The following is a 16,923-nucleotide window of genomic DNA, read 5'->3' on the forward strand; positions in this document are numbered from 1 at the left end:
CAGCCCGACAGAAAAGTTACCAGCCACAGGCAGACAGGCAAGCAGTTATTTTGCACACTGTTGGGGAATAAAATAACATTTTAGAACAGCCTTCAATTTTCTTCCTGCTAAATCTGTTAGCATACTTCCATAATAAGAAGCCCTTCTGAGTAGATGGGGCAGTCTTTTTACTTCCCATTCAAGGAAACATTCTCAGAAGCACATTTCTTTCACTACCCATCTATTTATTTCATCCTAACATCCATACATTTAATTGGGCTCTATGAAACATAGAGATTTTTGCATTTTCACGTCACTTATTTAATAAACTATAATATGTAAACAATGTAATAAACAAGGGATATTCAGGCAAGTATATCAGGATTTAGTACACATGGTATAATGGTCAAACTTTTGTTACCTATATTTCTTGTATCCAGGTTATATATGACATCATTTGGTATCCATGGTAACACTCCAAGTATCTGTATTCCTTTGACTCAATGATCTGCAACAAAAAGAAAATCAATTACCACAGGGACATAAAATCATTGAAGGAAGTAACAAAGGGTACAATTACCTACATCAGTTGGTGTGAAATATCTCCCTCGGGCAACATGCTGGGAGAAGTCAGGGACTCTAGCTGAAGGGTAAAACAAGCTAAATGAGAAGTCGTAGTGCTGGAGAGAAAGCATGGGAAGGGATGGGAAATGCGAGCTGGTGCTGAGAAATCTGAGTAAATCTGGGATTTGAACCATGGTTATGGGTAAGGAGCACACCCAAGGGACACAACTCTGCACAGTCTCAGGCAAGTGGACCACCCATGCCCGAGAAAGACAAAGGAAAATGGACTTCACATTCTTGTCAGAGGTGCTGGAATTATGTGACACTGTGCTACAACAACCAACAAAGATGTCTGTCATTGAAAAGAAAAGGGTTCTAATTATTAATATGTTCTAACCAACTTCTTACACGACCTTGCCATGCCTCTATGTGCGTCCCTCCACACTCACAGAAATTCATGGACACTCACAGACATTCCTGCATGATCAAGAGTGTGGGTGAGGAGATATTCCCCTTTTCAGCCCCACAGCAGCATAAACAGGGATGTAAATTGGGCAATCCTTAGCTTTTTTGAGTAGTATATGTCATAACTATGTAGGCTAGTATAATTAAAAGTTTCAGGATAAGTTGCAGCCCTGCTAAGGGTAGACTTGCATAAGTCTCTTAGGAAATTATTATTAGTTTACATAATAATTCCTGGTTTTCCTAATAAAAGACTGGCATCCGTGATGTACGATCCACTTATTTAGACCTGTCTAACATAAGGATAAAATTACTACCTGTATACCTTCATGGACTTAATATTCAGTACAGCCTTGGAGAAAGGCTATGCTATGGAGGACACCTTAAGAATGGGATTAGCATTGTACACATTAGTGAATTTTGAGCCTTGGACTTCAGTGTGACAGGGAAATAATATGGAAGTAATATTACCCACAGGCATGATAGGAAACTGATATGGGTGAAATATTTTCAGAAAATGTCAGTATCACATCACAATTTTTGCTTCATGCTGGGTGGTGAGTTTCTTCTAATTGTTCCAATGTTCTCAGTGTTTTCAAACAGGCCAATAGTAATGATACATTATATGAACATATTTTCACAAATAATTGAAGCTGAAGTCCTCCATTGTTCAAAAGGTTTAATGTATACTCATGTCTACATTGGTGATCAGGAAACACATTTTTACAACGTTGATATGTCTTAAAGATAATGGGTAATATAAAGAATAACCAACTCAAAATTGGGAGTTATGGATTATGTGTACCTCAGGAAGGCTTTGAACTTATGTTCGACTTGATTACAAAATTTGATCACTCAGGTCAAATAAACAGAAATTCCCTGAAGCTCACAGATTATACTCTAAATACACCACTTCCTGATATGTGTCATTAAAGTGATGCAAGGTCAAACAGACTACTGCTCCTACATATGTAGGTGTCAGTATGCTAATGAAGACACTCGCCATCATCTATCTAAACTGCAGTCACCCAGGCAACGAATGCTGCTCTCCACCACCCAGGCGTCAGCTCTTAGAGAGTGAGTTGAGCTTAACACAGATTTGAACAGTATTCCAGTTACATCACTGCATGTCAAAATGATGTTGGAGGCAAGACCGAAGTTATGCAAGTCTCAAACGTTCATCACTTTAGTAAAATCCAAAGCATGGGTATAGCACTCACAAAACTAGAAACATAATCTGGGTGCACCCATTTCCTACATGCTATCAGTTTGATATCAATGGCAAATATGACCTGTTCCACACAAATTACAACTGTGGATGTCAGGGAGTTGATCTCCAGTAATTGAGACATCAATCATTTCATTCGATCTGTTACATCCTGCTTCAGGTTATCTTGGTGTGTTATCAATATCAATATTAATATTAACTTGATGTATATATGGCAAAGTTGTAAACGTAATGCCTTCTACTAATGCTCACACACAGCATCAGTAACAATGACAGTATCACAGGTATGACAATACATGTATACTGAAACCCCTCTGTACATGATTTCAGTCATTGATAACATGAAGAAGTATCTAAAATCCGTGAACCATTTAGTAACCTGGTACCTGCTGCCATGCTCATTGTTTTCAGATGATCAGAGAGACACTGCCTCCTACATCAGGGACCATTAATCACATTACCTAGAGCGATTCAGTAAACATAGGAGCATACCCATACACGCCCTGTGTATTAAAATCATTACAGATCCTGTGGGGACCTGGGTTACAATCAATCCTCAGCATTTGTTATAAGAGGCTTTGTTGTTTATTTGTTTGTTGTTTATCGCCGCACTCAGCAATATTCCAGCTATATGACGGCGGTCCGTAAATAATTGAGTCTGGACCAGACAATCCAGTGATTGACATCATGAGCATTGATCAATTTGGATACGATGACATGCATCAACCAAGTCAGCAAGTCTGGCCACCCAATCACATTAGTCACCTCTTATGACAAGCCTGTTATGGCAAGCATGGATTACTGAAGACCTATTCTTCCCTGGACCTTAAGAGGCAACAACTCAGTTGGATCTGGTGGTCAGGCTTAGTGACTTGCTTGATTGTGTGTCATCGTACCAGACGATGTCAGATGATGGTCACAATAGTAACTACTGGTTAAACCATCTATCAGCACCACTTCTAATGCTTAACACAATACACAGAAGTCAACAATATGTGTCGTGATACTTTTGTTTCATCCACCATTGAGAGTGACCAGCATACTTGCACAGGTTTTCAAAAGACCAACTGGACAATTGGCTTTCACAAGAAATTATAATACTTCCTACACTGTGATACAAATCACCGATCAAGACTGACGTTGAGGCACTGACTAACCTTGTCCCACCAGTACGTTCTGGTGATGACTCCATGAACAAACTCCACCCACAGCATATCCCACAGCATTAACTCAAACAGTACCATCCACCTCCAGGTACAAGCCCCTTCACCACGCTGATCCTGCCCTAACCACCACAAGGGTTACCCTAACATTAGCTCACTTGGTCATTGCCAGCCTGAATCTGGGTCAAGTGAGTCCCCTAAGGGTATTTAATAACATTCCATATGGAGGCAACAAAACACCTCTATGTGTGATGACCGCATCACTGCACACACTTCCTGAGGGAGGTACAGCGATAGTAGAAAGCATAAGGCAACATAGCTGACTGCAAGAGACCGTCTCACCATTTCTGAAGTGGAATAGTTGGATACGAAAACATTAAGTGTCTTTCATTTAAAAGCCATGTATGAATGAACAAAAGACATTAAATTAGCTGAAGAAGGTCATTCACTCCTACCAAACCACAGTTGAGCAATGAATCTGTCTTCGAGAAATTTCATACTAAGGCATATTAAAATGGTTTTGAGGTCCATTCTCAACTGATTTATCATTGTGTGGCTTCTGAATCTTATTCCAGCAGTTGAGGATTCAAGAAAGTAGTCTGTTTCTGATCTTAAGAATATGATAAACAGTGTCAGCCATCCTTTATTTACCCTGTGAGGATTCTGAGGCCAATTAGTTCCAAGGACTTCATGCTTGTCAACTAAGGGGATTGGTTGGTCTTAATGTCTGACCTGGCAGATTGCATGTCATCTGCAACATTTGGAATCCTTGTTTATGGCTATAAATCAATGTCAACATGGCACGATCCAAGTGTAACAACAGGTGGTGCCATTTTGATGTAATGAACTGAATAAGGCTAAATAATAATTTCACAGCTATATGCAGTCTGCTGAACTACTTGCTCTTACCTTGAGGTTAACATCTCACACTTCAGTCTGAATATTTTCTTTGATCTGAACCCAGTCCACCCCAAGTAAAGCTAAGGGTACATGTGCATCACAGTGGTCTTCTACCTCACACTTCTCCCCTGCATGTAACAGTCCCATACACTCTGAGACTGACAAGACTTCACCACAGTGATTCAATCACTTCCAATGAGACAATGAGGGTTGTGACTGACACTGGGAAGGGTCTGCCAGATCCCAGGGGATCAGGTTACCACTGGATGTGACTTTCCTTATCTTCCGCTGATACCCCTGAGGTTGAGGTGAACCCTAAAGGCCTCATCTGATACTGGGATACTTCAGAGTAAATTTGGTTAAGGTAATCATGGTGATGAAGAAGATCTGTATTGGCATGATTGGAGCACAACTGTCTCAGTTAACACCAGCGTTGTTCATATACCATGTGTACACCACAAGAGTTTTGTTGTGGGATGACAGACAAATGCATAATTATTAACACAAACTAAATCGTTGGGACCTCATTTCATTGTCACATACATAAGTGGTATCAATGACTACTGATGTATTCAGTTACAGGATATCTGGTATCGTTCATGAGAGATATTTAAAGCTACATAGTTCAGCAATGTCTAGCAGCTAATTGTTCATGTTGATGTAAAGAACTTCAAAGGGTAATTAATGTAAACAATTCAGAATCTCATTATCACTATGCAAATCCATGATGAGAAAGAAATTCAATTAATTTATGAGGGACTGAGTATGGTTTTACACCACTTTTAGCAATATTCCAGCAATATCACCACTGGGGACACTAGATATAGGCTTCACACATTGTACCCATGTCGGGAATCGAACCCGGGTCTTCAGCATGACGAGTGAACGCTTTAATCACTAGGTTACCCCACCACCCCCGATAAATTTATGAATAGCGATACTTAATTAATAAGTCTCAGTGCTCACTTTTATCTGTACCCTAGTGTATCCTATTACACACTGTAATCACTGTATCCTCACATACACATTATTCACACAGCGAGGACATCACTTCACCCTGGCCTCTCAGCTTACATTGTTGTCTACATACCTCACTAATGGACTCAAAGTCTAAATGTAGACATTACAAAGTCCATCAGGTAGGATGACAGCCAAACACAGGCAACCACTTGGCTGCTGCCCTTGCAGTAGTTTCATTTGTTTAACAATCCACTTGGGAAATGCCCTTGCCGTAATTTCATTTGTTCAACAATCCACTTGGCAGATACCTTTGAAGTTATTTCATTTGTTAAACATTCAACTTGGTAGATACCTTTGAAGTAGTTCTATTGGTTAAAATGAACTGTATCATGAAATATCAGTGAATTAGAGTTGGTTTAATAAAGCTTTGATTAGTATACCAGCTACGTCACAACACAGCTTAAGATGGGAGGAGTGAGTGAGTGAATTGAGGTTAATGTCTCTTGGAACAGTATTTCAGTTATACATCAGTTTACTGTGGGAAGCAAGCCCAGTGGCACACTCCGGTGAACCAACATTCATGGGGTTGCTGTTGACAAATGAATAATCATAATCATGGCAAATCTCAGACTCCAAATATTATCTAAAGCAGATGCCACACAGAGGACAAGAGCCATTTTGTTATCTCTTTCAAAAATATATTCATAAACACAGCTTTGTAGTCGTAAAACATATGGGGTGATTTTTGTAACAGCTTGTCTCCAGAAAAAGACTTGGAATGAACTGGGTTTTGTACTCAGCCTTGTCTGAGCCATGTCTAGACCGCTGACAGACCCATGAGTTTAGCCAACGTCTGGCCACATCATGGATTTAGATTTTACACACTCCCATCTCTTACATCACCAGCAGAAAACACTCTAGACTAACATAAAGTCAATGAAATCTTTTATGATACAATATATTTCTCATAAGGCAGAGAATTTCTGGATGTCCATTTCTTTATTATGAGGAACATATTGTTTTGGAGTATAGGCTTACTCCTTTATCAGGTGATGAAATGACTGACAGGCTACTGGAATTTTAGCAGCGGTCTCCATGCACAGTTCTCCCATTTCTGTAGATCAATAAAAGCATAAAAAAACAAAAAACAAATTTATATCTGTAATAAATCAAGGTTACAAGGTTATGAGTTACACCCCTTCACAATATTTGACTCAGGATTTGCTATTTTGGTTTACTTTATTGATGACTTCACAGAATGAAATTTCTGAAAAAATAAGCACTCGCTTATTTAAGCTAGTGAAATTTGAAACTGGATATTAACTTTTAAGGTTAGATAACCCACCTGGCCAGCATTATTTTGAGACTATATTTCACGCACTGCTCATGACTTCCGAAACAATATGCAGTCAACAGTTGTCATAGCAAAAACTGAAACACCGCAGAGTAAAGGTAATTCCATCACAAGCCTTGTGCACCACTGCACCGCTGCACCGCTGCACCACTGACTAGCATCAACTCCCACACCCATCGCTGATGCTTCCCCAATCAATGATTGGTCTTCTGACAGCTTGCTCTCTACATTATCCAGGTTATTATATCCATAACCAATCAATCATGGCCACAACAAGGAATCCATTTCGTGTACAGGCCGTCAATATATCGACAGATACATTTGTTCCTTTACGGAAGCTGTAACTAGCTAACATAATATGTCCTGCGTGTTCAACTGACTGGTCAATTATGAAGGGATACAGACCCACTGTGAGTTATATACTGAAGGAAACAAATAAGGGAACAGCCATAACAGGAACAGTGTTGGAAGCAAATTTTGAATAACTGGAGACTGCTTGGCAAGTTAGTGAACACAGTATACAACATAACTTTAATTTGGTGATATGAACATTAATATTGAACATAGGAATTCACAGTCTTTGGGATCAATGTAAGAATCATATTTGTTGGGTTTCACAGAAAAGTCAGTTGAAAAAAATGTTTTGAACATAAGTTTTTTGAAAATATCAAACCACAGTCATAAATAACCTTTTAGGTCTGTGATCAAACATGTGTTTATTGTTATTGTTAATAAAGATCTGAGATCAGGTTTCAGGCTTATCAGGTCCTTCATCACATGGATATAACTCCACACAATCTACACTAGCCTGTCTTACAGACCCTGATACAAATATATCAAATACAGCCCATGCAAGTCTATAATGTTTGGCAAGTCTTGATTACTGCAGTATCAGGATGAAGAGAGACTCTGGGGTCCCTTTTATTATATTTTTATTAAGATAATTGAACAAGTGTCTTTTTCTGTACGATATGTTCATTTCAGAGACTAGATGTTAGTCTACACATACAAGGATCAATCTCAGGCTGGTTCCTTTCGATCACTAGTCTACACACTGAAATACCTTGCTGTGCACTGTAGTGTGCAGATACCTAAATGCATCGTTCAATGAACTTCAACCAGTCCCAAGTCGCAAATGTTTAGTAAATACCCAAAGTCACCCCTGAACAAACATGATCCAAGCAAGGCCACACTTCTTCACAGTCTGTGTTCCCCAGAATCAATGGCAGCAACTCCTACTGAATCTACGTACGACATCTGCTACGCCAAAAGCAATGTGACACGAGCACCATGCAGTGTCTTGCTGGGGAATCAATAGGTAATCCTGTAGCATTAATTGCCCCTCCCACCTGTCGCTGTTCGTATGGAACTGGCCATCAACTGTCAGCAGGCTATTCATTGCTACTTCCTTGTTTCCCTGTCACGGATGACAGTCTTGAAACTAGGAGCTAACATACAATAGCAATCTGTGACTTAAGCCATTAGACCAATGCTAGACTAACATCTAGTCTCTGAAATGAACATATCGTACAGAAAAAAACAGTTGTTCAGTTATCTTAATAAAAATATAATAAAAGGGAGCCCAGTGACTCCCTTCATTTTCAGATACTGCAGTAATCTAGACTTGCCAAACATTATAGACTTGCATGGGCTGTATTTGATATATATTTGTATCAGGGTGTAAGACAGGCTAGACGAATGCCTGAGTCTGGTAAAATTCTGTTCGGTCTCACAAGGTCAGCTAATAAAAGTCCACATCATAACACTAAACTCTACTGTATATAGATGCTAAGAGCCAAGTTTGGGCTAGTAGAGAATGCTGAAGTAGGTATGTTCCTACATCCTGTAGTTAACATAAGGATAAGTGCTGAGGCCAATACTTTGAGCTGACTACAGGGGAACAACAACTTTAGAATTATATATTTTCTATTCATGTTATCATTTTCATGCTATTTCAGAAATGAGGAATGACAGAAAATGTGTATGTCATACATTAGGAATCTCTGCTAGCATGCGATTATTAACTTATTGTGAACTATTTTTCCTAGTTTACTTAAACCACATCCTTAGTAAGTTTGGTAATAAAAATGTCATGCTTTGAGCATTCACATGGTGAATTGAATCTGACTCAGTATAAACAAACTTACTGTCTGTCTGTCTGCTGTTAGATCCACACTCAGCAATATTACAACTATATGAAGCGGTCTGTAACAATCTCATTAAAATTAGATCTTAGTTTTCGCTAACGCTAAACAAAGATCTGAGGACATCCCATTACGGGTCACGTCAGAACGACCTTTTGCAAATTTTGACTGACCAATGAAATGACTGACAAGAAATCGACATTGGCCAATCAGAAGGCAGCTTTCTCGAGCTTTACAAAACTAGTTTCAAACTGGCGACTACGCTTCGAAACATATTTTGACGTATTCTCGATTAAAAAATTTAAAACTGATAAGAAGAACATTCTGGAATGGCTTATCATGCTTGTAGATGCTAGATTGTATGGATATAATCATAAAACCCGTAACTGTCGTTTGGAATACCCCGTGTTAAATATATTGTGGTTGGATGATTAGAAAACACATTCAGACTGTCACTTTCATGATCTGGTAAGTGACGTTCTGATTGGTTGGATGAAAGGTCGTTCTGACGTGACCCGTAATGGGATGTCCTCAGATCTTTGTTTAGCAATAGCGAGAACTAAGATCTGATTTTAATGAGATTGCAGTCTGTAAATAATTGAATCTGGACCAGACAATCCAGTGATTGACACCATGAGCATTGATCCACACACTTGGGATACGATGCCATGCATCAGCCAAGTCAGTCTGACTACTTGATCCCGTTAGTTGTCGTAAGAATCATGTTCAGAGACTTGTGGCTTCGTACAACACTGCCATTGATTTTTGGAACAGGAAGTTGGTACATGTTGAACTGCTCTATACTCAAGGATATAATTGCAACCACAGACATCCTCAGGAAATCTGCTGACACTGACAATCGATTCCACCTTGTTCACCAATTTTCCACTGTGTAGTAAGTCCTATTCAGGTGACGCAGTACATTGACAGTGTACTCAGCAAAGTTCCATCCATTAACAAATGCACTGAATACAATACCAATTTCCATAATAAAAATATAGATATGAATGTTCTATTGGCTATGAGCCAGGGTACAGTTTATGTAACAAGCCACGGTACAGTGAGTGTTGGTCTCACCTAGCAGGCATCCTCTCATAATAAATATTCTCATGCTCAGCAGACATTGTTACCACACAATCCTCAACTTGAGGACCAATCGGGACTCAAAACCCCAACTTCTTTGTTTGTTGTTTATTGCCAAAATCATCAATATTCTAAGTATATCACGTAAGTCTTTAGACCCGTGAAGATCCAGGGTAGAATAGGTCTTCAGAAACCCATGCTTGCCATAAAAGGTGACTATAATGCTTGTCGTAAGAGGAGACTAACGGGATCGGGTGGTCAGGCTCGCTGACTTAGTTGATGCATGTCATCGATCCCATAAATGCATGGATCAATGCTCATGTCAATCACTGGATTGTCTGATCCAGACTCAATTATTTACAGACCGCCGTCATATAACTGGAATATTGCTGAGTTCGGCGTTAAACGACAAACAAACAACATCAGTCTGTAAATAATTGAGGATGGACCAGACAAACCAGTGATTACAAGCAGCATCCTTTGCCAGCAAATGATGTCACACAATCAACCAAGTCACCGAGCCTGAACACCAATCCACATATTTGCCTCTTACGAGTAACTACTATATCATGTATATGTTACTCACGGGGGACCAATGCTATCCAAGAATCCAAATCACAAGACAACAGCACACTATGTTTGTCTACCATATTCTTCACACAGTTTTTCAGTGTCAAGAATCATGAACTCAGTCATGAAACTGTCCCAAGAATGTCCATGATACCTTACACACAACATTCATACTTCATATAAGATAAACAGTTCATTACTCTTCAAATTGTTACCAAAACATTCTGAGCTCAATGTAAGTTAACACATAGAAGGAATTTTGCATCCAGAGTTGAATGTCCTGGTATGCTACAAGCTACACATGGCTGACTGAACAGTTGTCAAGTCTGCAGATTTGGTTTTGTACTACTCTTTCAGCACAACATACATAGTCGGTTGTATACTGTTGGCTGACATCTGCTGTTACAGGAAATGTTTCTTTACAGTTATGAAATATCAAGTTTTGAAATAAGCATACAATATTCTTTGTCAACGAGGTCAGGCCAATATTATTTCTTATATTTTCCTGCAAACAAGGAAACACAATATTAAAAAGCTTAAAGTTAATTAATTTACAATAATAATTTTTTTGTTTTCACATGTTTAAGCAATTGAATTACAAGTTATGATGTGTTGTCCAGACGGATTTAAGTATGATGAGGTTAACTTCCTGAAACAATTAATATAATATAACGTCTATTATATGAATTGTTGCAGGAAGTTAACCTCATCATGCTTAAATCCGCCTGGACAACACATTTTAACATTGATATTCTGTTGCTAGTCCATCAGCATACGGACAAAGAAATTCTGTCAACAAGAAATTGTTCCTAATGGCAAACTAGCCTCTTTGAAAGGCAATACATTAATGGATGTAAATGGTCATCCCTGTGCAAATGCTTGTGTGTTATCATGGTTATATTGTCAGCGTGTAAACTGATTATTTAAATAATACATACAAATTAATTCAACAATATTTAAAAGGATGTAATCACTAAAGACCATTACAGTTCTTATATTGCTACCTAGATGCAAATATACTTATTCAAAACCAGTAAGAAAGAAAATCCATTACTTCCTTTCATACTAATATTAATAATATCTAAACAAATATACTTACAGCTGATCATTCCTAATGTGACATGGCATCCTTTGCCTTGCAACAGTTTCGTGTACTAACAGAAATCAAAGCCACAAAGAATCAAGCCAAGCACAAACAACATCAGCCTCCCAGTACCATCCATTCATCCAAGCATATCATCACAAAGTGCATAAGCCGTGTGCCCTATTGTAGCCAGTGAAAGACAAATTGATCATAAAGTTGGATTTGTGTTGGTGCTTCAGTGTGTGGAGTTCACTCAGTGTGCCACCGTCACGCTCATCCCAGATCTACTAAGTCATGGCTGAGGCAGGAGTTTCTCCATGTACTTAATCTGTACGTGCACTTGATGTCAGTGGAGGTGAAATTGGGTTTAATGTAGCGCTTATTTAGCGACGTGTGTGTATGCTATGCTAAGCAATAGGCAGAGTAACAACAAGTACCATCATTAAACATCTTAATGAGACTGGTGATCAAACCACCGTCCTTCCGCTCTCAAGAATTATCAACCCTTTCACTAATAGTGCAATAAATCAACCTTTATAGTAACATTCACTGTGCAGAGTTGCACCCCTTAGCCATGCCAGTACCTGCTGATCATGGGTTTGAATCCCAATTTGGTTCAGATTATTATTCTTGGTTTGTCAGTGCCATCTTAAAAAAAATGTTCTTAACGTCAATGATACAACTGAAATATTGCTCAATGTAAAACCCTAAATTGCAACAGTCTTGTGATGATGATTGTGAAAACATATACAAGACCACTAAACAACTAGGCAGCCAACTGTAGGGAACTTGTTGTTGCTTGTTTGTTATTAAGATCACCTTCATCAGCAACGATCGGTAGCAGTAGACTATTTGGTGCACTTTCTCCCAGACACGAGAGAATGAATGAAACTGAATAGGACTCAAATCTAGAATTAATTGCCAAGTCTAGAAGGCCTCAGCTCAGAAATTTAGCATTGTTCTGGGATCCATTTGGATTTCACTTTTTATTTTGTAGACAAATATTTTCAAATAAGATGAATTATTTCTGGGACTAAACGTTAGTCTAGCAATATGGCGACAATGCATGTAAACTGAGGCAATTGTGACAGACCTGTGCACCTATCAGAGAACTATATTTAACTGTAAGTGATGATGAACCATTCACATGTTGTAAAACATTTGGCCAACCATGTGAAGACTGGATAGCGTTCAAGATGGTCTCTGTTGTAGCAGGACCAGTTGCAAGTAACACAACCACTTACTGTCTATTTCTAATGGCCAGGTGGCAGATGTAACAGAACCATCCGTAATCAAGAAGGAAATTTGTCAGCCTCAGATCTCGAAAGGCTCCATCATGGGGGGCAAAGCGTTCAAGAATGATGACATGTGATGACCCAAGTCTTGAGCAGTTGGAAAACAAATCCTCCTCCATATAAACTTTGATTGAAGATCTGTCAATGCACTGTCTACAGGGGGGCACCGGTGGCCCAGTCGTCTGAGGCGCCGCGATTCGCTGTGCAGAGTTGCGTCCCTTGAGCACGCCAGAAACCTATGATTGTGGGTTCGAATCCCGGTTCACCCCGATAATGTTTCTAGGTTTGTCAGCACCATACCCATGCTCGTGGGTTTCACCGAAGTGGTAAACGTCTGAGACCTGCATCACTTTGGGATTTCCTCCCACATTAAGCTGACACGCCGTGATATAACTGGAATACTGTTAAAAGCGGCGTTAAACCCAACTCACTCACTCACTCACTGTCTACAGGCAGAAGGTGAGTTGAAACGGGGTTTAACATCATCACGATCATGCTCAACATTACTGCCTTGTACTGCACTTCTAAGTGGGTGTGTGGCTGCTTGTACTAGTCCAGATTTATGCTAGTCCACTGAGATACCATGCAGTCCGAACCAACTCCGGACCAACCAGTCCTTGTTTTAACCCTATAATGCCATGCTACAGACAGGTTACCCTTCTAATGTGTTTTGGTATGACGCAACCAGAGACTGTACTGGGCAGACGCTCTATCCACATACCATGGAGGTTGATTTACAGGTATTATTAAGCAGGTTCCTTCAAGTGTGGAGACCCACAGGGAGATTCCAGCTCAGAAGAGGTTCCACAAGTACATTTAAGGATGATACATAAAATTATATGAAAACTACCCCATGGCTCTTGTGTATGGCCGATGTGAACAGCAATGGCTCTAGCTCTTTACAATCTTGGCAATCTAGTTAAATTAACATCCATGTATGTGTCATATTCAGGTCATAAAAAACATCCAATATAAATGATGAAATTCTAAGGTCAGTATTGTCAGCTGTCCTGGGTCACGTGCTTGACTCCCATTAACCATGTGCCACAATGCAATGGTTGAGAGATCTGGGGTCCCTTTTCATGAAGCAACTGATGCACTACGTCAGTCAGAATCCCATAGTTTAACATAGGACTTCGATAGACGTGGAGCTGTTATTGTTCGTGAAAGGGGCCCTTGATCTGTCAACCACTGCATCAAATGCTTAATGGGGGCCAAGCATACTAAGTCAAAGTATGAACTATATTGCTGAACGTGTTATCTTGTATGTTGATGGAGTGCCAGATGTTGGTGGAATAAACAGCCTCTTGTCCATGGTTACCGAATATCAGCCATCCAGAACTGACTAGATCATGTGTAACACCATCAGGCAACTATTTGCAGTTAAAGCTTACCACTGTAATAGGTTACTTACAGTTGGTGTTCTATAGCAAATTTTAATCTACACTGCTTAGACATGTCAGACCTGGGCAAGAGAAAACAAGAGTGAGTGTACAGCTCTCTGTTGTCTACAACAATGAGTGAATGAGTTTGGTATAACGCCGCTTTAAACGGTATTTTGTTTGTTTGTTTGTAGTTTAACACTGCACTCGGCAATATTCCAGCTATATGATGGTGGTCTTTAAATAGCTGAATCTGGACCAGACAATCCAGTGATTGACACCATGAATAGCGATACAAGCAATTGGGATACCATGACATGCATCAACAACCCGATCCCGTTTGTCGCCTATTACGACAAGCATGGGTTGCTGAAGACCTATTCTACCAAGGATCTTAAAAAGTATTTCCCTTCTATCACAGCAAGTCGGTGTATAGTGGGAGGCTACCTGTGTCCCAAACAAAATAAGAAAATGGCATCCTGTAACTAACAAGATCACCACACAAGGTGCATGACCAGTCAAAGTAGGATTCATCACCTCAACTTTAGGATGCACTGCAGACACAACAAAGAATACATCTTCAGCAACCCATACTTGCCGTAAAAGGTGACTATGCTTGTAGCAAGAGGCAACTAATGGGATGGGTGGTCAGACTCTCGCTGATGCATGTCATTGTACCCCAATTGCATAAGTAGCAGGTACTTTGACTCCAGACAAGACAAATCATCATCATCATCATCATCATCATCATCATCAGCAGCAGCAGCAGCAGCAGCAGCAGCAGCAACACCAGCATAACATAATCGTCATCCCCTCTTATGCAAGTAGTAGGTACTGTGATTCCAGACAAGACCATCATCATCATCATCATCATCATCATCATCATAGAAATCCCCTCTTACAACAAATAGTGGTTATTCGATTCCAGACATCATCATAGAAATCCCCTCTTACAACAAACAGTGGTTACTCGATTCCAAACATCATCATAGAAATCCCCTCATACAACAAATAGTGGTTATTCGATTCCAGACAAGACAAATAATTGCTAACAGCTCCTAAACTTCGACAAATCATCAGACAAACAAATAATCAGCTTGTTGTGGCCTGAGAATACTCTCCTCAATGTGGACCACTGCGCTATCCAAGCACACATAGTGTCCATGTCCCAGGAAACAGCCACCAGCTGGTACATCCACAGTACATTCCTAATAGCAACCCAAACACACTGACTGTTGTTCTGTTATATACTATTAAACTCAATATTTACTGACTATAATATTAACATTGTCATGCAGAATGCCCTATTTTTCAAATTTGGGACAAAGAAAAAAATGACACATATATAAATAAAGAAAATTATTCAATGCAATGAAAAGTTCCGATCTTCAATCAAATCCTATTTAACAGTGTTTTACAAAGTTTTTCAACCAATTACATTGTGCAACAAATTCATATTCTCCAACAACAATAATTGATAAGGTTATCCAAATAGTTTCTGAAAATGTAGCCAACATTCCCACCAGCAAGAGGACATTAAACATGTTAAACTCCCTATTAGTACATATCATATATATCTGGTGTATATAGTGTATATATCACTTGTTCAACTACAGGTAACTGGCTTCCTCTTTCGTGAGGGAAAAAGTCTGTATCTTCCATAAAAATCACATTTACAATACATAATAACATACAAATTTGAAACGTCTGATTCAGAGCCCATTGAGTCAGTGCCGGATCAATGTACTCCCCTGAAATTTAAACATGACATATCGTGTGACTTGGCTAGCAGTGGCCAAGAGATTTTGAATGACAATATCAAGCAGCATAACTCTAAAAGCAGGTCAAAGGTCAGGGTCACACCTGGGAACGTGAGAGTATCAACATTTTATCACATCCATATATAACTGGTGATTACACACTTATCAATCACCGAGATCTACACAGGGTGAGAATGGCTGACTCTAGCCACTGGACAATGTTACTTGTAAGGCCACAGTGTGGGTCAGCCATTAATCTTGTAGAGAAGGAAGCATTTTAGATTAAGACGAAATACATTTTCAGAAAATCTGTGCGTGTCTTGGATGAAAAGAATTAAATTTCTGTCTTGATTGACCTTAAAATATGTGTTGAAAGAATGACCAACATCACATTTATGTCTAGAATCAAAGACGTATATAGATACACTTCTTTGCTAGAATGAATTTGGAACAATAGGTCCACAGAGGGAATAGTATAATTATTCACACCAATGAATTGTTAGAGAGCAAAACAAATTCAACATTCTATTTAGAGGACTGTAGATCAATTAATAATAATAAGAAGAATTCTTTATAATGCGCTAACTTCCACACAACAAAATATGCTGAAAGTGCTGACAACACATATAAATGTGTAAACAAGAGTTACTTGAGTTATCAAAGAAAACGTTTTTTATCAAGTGATGGGGTTCTTCTGAGGACAAGTGGAAGAGCTTTCCATTTTTTGCAGCAGTTACTTGAAAAGTCCGGGCACCAAAGGATTTAAGTTTCCATGTGTGGGTAACCAGATGACGTCACTTCAGGCTAGGAAAATACCTGATATATACTCTCTATGGCATAAAACAAACTTTCAAATACCATAGTCACCATAATAAGCACCTACTCTCTGTTGTGTATGGTTTTTATTATGTCAATTTGTTAAGGACCCAGAACACTTAATACAGTAAATACAACATGTTAGCACTATCTCATAATTTGATCTACTGAGTTCATAT

At 39.2% G+C, this 16,923-nt stretch overlaps 1 protein-coding gene across 1 annotated transcript in view; it reads right to left on the reverse strand.

Moving 5' to 3' along the window:
- LOC124141067 (cingulin-like protein 1) overlaps positions 1–16,923 on the reverse strand; it is a 79,501-nt gene that overhangs the window by 39,517 nt on the left and 23,061 nt on the right. The window contains exon 2 of the mRNA XM_046508962.2: positions 401–487. The gene's annotated coding sequence lies outside the window, so the exon portion shown is untranslated. The remainder of the gene's footprint in view (positions 1–400; positions 488–16,923) is intronic.

Source organism: Haliotis rufescens, unplaced genomic scaffold (genome assembly GCF_023055435.1).
Source record: "Haliotis rufescens isolate VD_foot unplaced genomic scaffold, xgHalRufe1.0.p SCAF_6, whole genome shotgun sequence".
NCBI lineage: Eukaryota > Metazoa > Mollusca > Gastropoda > Lepetellida > Haliotidae > Haliotis > Haliotis rufescens.